The sequence below is a fragment of the Arachis duranensis genome, chromosome 5 (genome assembly GCF_000817695.3).
Source record: "Arachis duranensis cultivar V14167 chromosome 5, aradu.V14167.gnm2.J7QH, whole genome shotgun sequence".
In the NCBI taxonomy this organism is placed as follows: Eukaryota; Viridiplantae; Streptophyta; class Magnoliopsida; order Fabales; family Fabaceae; genus Arachis; species Arachis duranensis.
In genome coordinates this window covers 81,509,018-81,515,420 of record NC_029776.3, presented here as the reverse complement: position 1 = coordinate 81,515,420, position 6,403 = coordinate 81,509,018, and positions in this window count along the sequence as shown.

Sequence of the window (6,403 nt, the reverse complement as noted above, 5' to 3'; positions counted from 1 at the left end):
AGACTTGGTGGGTTGGTTTCTCAAGCTTGTGAGGGGCTGTGATTGTGTTTGTATGGCAATCTTGGTCCAAGCGCGGTGATCGGCCAAGGTATGGCTTAGGTTTCGCGCGATTAACATTTAAGGTGTTGTGAAAACGTAGGTTAGAAAGCCATAAGTTAAGTTGAAAAGGTTAAATGTATTAAATGGTTGGCTTGTGATGATGTTGGATAATTATATGATTTGAGTTTAAATTAAAATTTATGAGCTTGAGTTGTTGATGTTGTGGTATGTATACTCTTGGATTTATTTATGATGGATTGGTGTTTGTTAATAAGGAATGGTTATATGAGTTGATGGATTAATATATGTGAAGGGTTAATAATGTATTAATGGAATGATATATGTGGAGGGTTGCTCAAATATATATATGGTATATGTAGATAGATTTAGAATACCTACCCCTGTTTATGGTTTTTGTTTAGTAATTAAGTTGGATAATTGAATAACGGAGTTTTAGGATTGCCTATGACATTTCCAGGACCTTATTTATTATACACGTGGCACCTTTACCATGCTGAGAACCTCCGATTCTCACCCCATACTGTGTTGTTATTTTCAGATGCAGGTCAAGAGACTCCTCGCTAGGTGTCTGAAATCTTGAAGCGGAGTAGTTCTGGGTCATTTTGGGTTTACTGTTTGTATGTATATACTTATGTACTTAGCCTGCTCTCCAAGAAACTTGTTATTTGTTCCTCATAGAGGTTATAGGAGATTTAGGGTCCTTTTTCTGTATTCTGGTTTTTGGGATGTTTGTATATGTATGTATATATATTCTCCAGCCAGCCTTGGCTTCGCAGGTTGAGTCAGGAGCTAGTTATGCTGTATTATTGGCCCTCTTTTCTCTCTCTTGCTTATTTATATCTTGAACTTTTAGGTTTCTTAGCACGCAAGTAATTCTTCCCCGAGCGATGCACTTTTTATTTTACGAATTTTGTTTTTCTCATTTTTCAAGTATCCTAGTTTAGTACATTCATTCTATTATTATATATATGTATTTTATTTTTAGAGATCGTAATGCCTCACTGCCTCTTTTTACATCCTAGGTGTAAAGCACTGTGTGGTAGGGTGTTATGGTGACCCATTAAAATGATGATGCTTTGTTGGTAGATGTGGATCAGGACAACTAATCCCCTGACCATTTCACATTGTCCACATATGCAACAAATATCCACTTCAGCAGCGAGATGTGCCAACACACAAGATTAACGTGATATGTCAGTATTTTTCGTTTAGAGTTGACGGAGAAACACCTATAGGGACCACGTTGTGTCATAGAAGTAGAGGGCAGTGGATCAAAGTAAATTTTTTAGGGATCACGTCGTCATTCGAAAAAATGGACAGGTGCTGAATTGATAGTTCACTTCAAAATTTATGTACTCAATAAGTCAATTGTTTTGCTGAACATGTATAGGATAAGAATAATATATAAGAAAGAAGATTATCACGAAGATGATAATAAAGAAAGGGGAGAAGAAAAAAGTAAAAATCAAATAATAAAAGAAGGATAAGAACGAGGAGGAGAATGAGATAAAAGAAGTGATGATGATGATGATGATGATGATGATGATGATGATGATGATGATGATGATGATGATGATGATGATGATGATGATGATGAGGAGGAGGTGGAGAAAAGAAAAAGAAAAAGAAAAAAAGCTCCAATAAAAGAAAATACAGAGATAATAGTATGAATTGATTTTAATAACATCACGTAAATAAAAATAAGTATTTTTTAAATAATTATTTACAAAAATAAATGTCATTGGACAATAATATAAAATATTTATATTATTAATACATTAAAATTAAGTTCTGTTGACTATTATTCTAAAAAATTTATTAATTAGTAAAACCAAATTTATTAATTAGTAAAACCTTTATTTTATTTAAGCACAAATGCTCAACGGTGCAAAATCGATTCGGACAAAACTTTATGGAAAGACTCAACACCGTTCATATGAACCCTTGATCTTTATATATATATATAACTGTGTTTGACAACTACATTAAGTTAGTATATTTCAAGTAAATTCAATAGCTGTTATGATCTTCGAACGACCCAATATTTTCAAATGATTACTGGGTAGTCAAACGACTTTAGTAGACAATGAATCTGTTTGTTAGAAAAAAGACCCCTAATATCGTTAATTCGTTCCGCCATCAAAAAGAATTGAAGGCTTATTTTAGAGATAATGAGAGATTGAAGTGGCGTCGTCTGATAAATGTTAATAGAGTTTTATCCATATTATCGAATTATACGAATAGATTGGCGATTTTTATGAAAACGAAGAGCAGATTAATAAAAATTTTAGCATTATTTAATATTTTACTAATTATTTGAATTAATTTTTTAATTTATTTATGTATTTTATAAATATGTAATTGATTTATAAGCATTTTTGTTTTAAATATGATCTTTGGTGTTAGTTTTATTATGTGGATATATATATTTATATATATAGTCCTGTATGAACTGATATAAAATTGTTTCGTTGATTTATGATTTAATTGATTAATTTGTGTGGTTGATGAGAGAATGTATGAACAATTTACAAAATAATTCATAGTTAAATTGGTTTAGCTAGGGCTTGACTGATTTATATAATATGTAAAAATATTGGTTTATTTTAATTTAAAATGATTAAACTAGGTTGTAAATATATAGGATGGTTGGTATTTTTGGAATTGTAATAAGAAAATGTTTTATCCAAAATATTTAGTATTTGTATTATAATTTTCATCTTTTTAACTTATATTCGTTTGATACTGTTGAATTCAGTTACTAAAGTTTGTTATCATTTAACTGAATTTTGTGAATTTAATGTAATTTTTTATTAGGATTGTTCTGATTTTTAATTTTGTCCTTTTGAAAAAGCTTTATTTTTAAATTTTAGATGCTTCTTTACTTTATCAAGGGTTTAGCTTAGTGCCCTTCTAAAAGTAACAACTTTTTATTCGTATTCATAGTCAATAATAATCTTTTATATATTAGACTATTAATATGTGGATTCATAATTTATCCTTTATTGGATCTTGTTATCTTAGACATTATCATTACTACCATCAAAGATTTTCCAGATAAACATGATAGCTATTTTCCATTGTGTTTTCTGTTTAAATGTTCCATCTATAAGTATCTATCACTATATATATATGCATGTACGTATCTTTGACTTCAATTGCAACTCTACATCCGTTATTGTGAATGTACAAGTAGCATTGCAAGTTAAGGGAGAAATTTAGTGCCTATATGTATCATGTGTATGTGGTCTTATCTATAACTAGCTATAAGCTACATTAATTAGCAACCATATAATTATAAATTTGATATATTTGTATACGTTCTCATAATCTTATTGTTTAATATTTTAATAATTACTTAAATTAGTTATTTAATTTATTTATTTATTTTATTAGTTGATATATTAATTTGTAGTTTAAATTGTTTGATCGTGAGATAATACTGGTGAAGACTTTTAAATATACTCATATTTTGAAAGCAAATAAAAAAAAATTTGCTGACGAGTGGTTTGCGACCCATTATGTGAATTTAAATTAATCCTAAGTTTCAACTTTATTTGATTTAAAGTCAATTATTTAATTATTATCTTATCACAACTAACGTGTGTGACACAGGAAGATTACATGCAGAGGTTGAAGGTTGTGACCCAACAATTTCAGCCACTTAGTGGGAACGACAAAATCATCTCCAATATCTCACTAGTAATTAAATCCTGATAGAGTGTGGCATGAGACCGGCCTGAACCCCACAAGAATCACCGCTTCAGGCTGGAGTCGTTCTTCGCCAGTGGCCTCCGCTCCTCTGCATTGGCGACTTCCTCTGATCTGCTTCTATCTCTTCCACCTGCCCTACTGATTCTCAAGAAATTGTCGACTTGAGAGAGGAGGTGCCGAAGCTAACACAGGTGGAGTTTCACCAGCAAACGGAGCAGTCTGAGTATGCCGTCAGCTCGGACCTAATGGTGAAGCTGGAGCAATTCGATCGGTTGTGACAGCAGATGGAGGAGTACAACCAGTAAATGCACGTTAGAGATAGCGGCACTGCTGGTTCCAGCGGCACTACTAGTTCCAGCGGCAACACTGTTGGTGGGGGCACAAACAGCAGCACCTACTATGCCGTCTCAGCAGGGGGACCACGACGACGACGACGACGATTATCGGGATCTGTAGGGTTATATTTTTATGCTTTTTTATTTTTTTATTTCATTGTATTCTACTTCTGTAACATTTTATTGTATTCAGACAATTTATTTTTAATAAAATAATTTGTTAGTTTTTGTTAATTTTAAATTTCTGTTAACAATTTTGTTAACAAGAGTCTATTAATTATGATTTAACTGTGCTAAAAAAAATATTACCGTATGATTTATCATCGAATAAATCTAACTGTAAATTAGAGCCTAAATACATGAAATGGCATCCAAATTATCGTCGGATGTATCTAATAGTAATCATCAACTCAGTTTCGACAAATTCATCGATAAATACTGACGAAAAATCTATCAATAATTAACGCCGAACAAAAAAAATTCGCCGGTAGTTAATTTTTGGTGACGTCTATACCATTAATTATAGAACGATAGTAAATTTATTACTTATGGATTTATTTAATGAAAAAATAAATAATAAAAGAAGAAGAATGACGAGAAAATGAGATGTAAGAAGTGATGATAATGATTAGGAGTGTTCAAATTCAAACCGATCTAAATTAAATCGTTCATCCAATCCAATTCAAATTAAAAACTTATTAAAACCGCACTAATTCAGATTTGATTGGATTCTATTTTCTGCAAATCGCTGGATCGGATTTCGGATCTACTTTTCATAACCGATCCAATCTAATTCAAATCGCACAATGTATTATAATATTATTATTTTATTATTATATTTACAATTATACTTATAACATGTTCAATTTATTATACATTTTTATATTATTCATATATTATTATTATTTAATAAATATTTTATGTTCAAAATGTTATATATTTATTTATTTTAACTAACCTAGAATTTTATTTTCATTGTTATATTATCATTGATTTTTTAAGATATTGTTGAGATTTGTTATGTCATTGTTGATTATTTAAAATTTGATGTTGAGACTTATTATATGTATTTAATTTTTTTAATTTACAAAACCGAAAATCTAATCCAATCCAAACCGTTTAAAATTGGATCGGATCGGATCGAGTGAGTTTTTGACTTAAAATCGATCCAAACCGCACTGCGAATACCCCTAATAATAATGATGATGTAGAGAAGAAAAAAAGAAAAAGAACTCAAATGAAAGAAAAAAAAGAAGAAGAATAAATGTATGGTGGCTTGATCGGACTTGCTTGATTAAAAAGCTTAACATTTTTATTTTGAAAAGATACATTGCATTAAAAATATAAAATTTTTATTTATGTTATTTTTTTCTTTCTTTCAAGATAATTATCTTCTTCATTTTTTGAAATCATTGAAAAACTAATGTAATAATAAATTTTTTAAAATAGAGTGAATATTTATTAGAAATTAAAGTATTGTCAATATAAAATATTTTATTTATGTATTTGATTACATAAAATCTCGTCAATAAAAATAATTATTTTTATATTTTTTATTTTGTGAATAATTTAAAAAATATAATTAAATAATAATATAAAATAAGGCACAAATGCTCAACGGTGCAAAATCGATTAGGACAAAACTTTATGGGAAGACCCAACACCGTTCATTTATATAAAGTCTCAACACCGTTCATTTGAACCATGATCTTGTATGTTTTTTGAGTATATATATACACACAACTGTGTTTGACAACTACATTTAGTATATTTCAAGTAAATTCAACAGCTGCTATGATCTTCGAACGATCCAATATCTACGTGGTTATGGTCTTATGGACTATGGAGAGCTGTTTCTACTGTGTAGCTTATATATTATTGGCTATGATTTCTTGATGTAAGGTTCTGGTTGGGGAATCCTAATTATTTGTGGTCTATTTCTATTTACTTTTCTTAATTAAAATATCTATCAATTTTGTATATATATATATATCCCTCCTTTCTATTTACATTTTAAATCTCTATGTAAATTTTTTTTCCATAATAACACATATTTGTTGTTGAAAAATATTAGAGTATAACACTTTAATTTTAGTACAAAAAATAAAAAATAACTAATATTGATTTAAATGTAAGATAAAAAATATTAATTATCTAATTTTTTTATTTCTTATTTATTTTTTTAATGGGACAAAAAATGGCAAAAGGAATTATACATTTTTTTTATAAGATTACACAACAATTATTTTAGAACTTATGCTCGCCTTATTAGCCTCTTATCTAAACAAAGAATT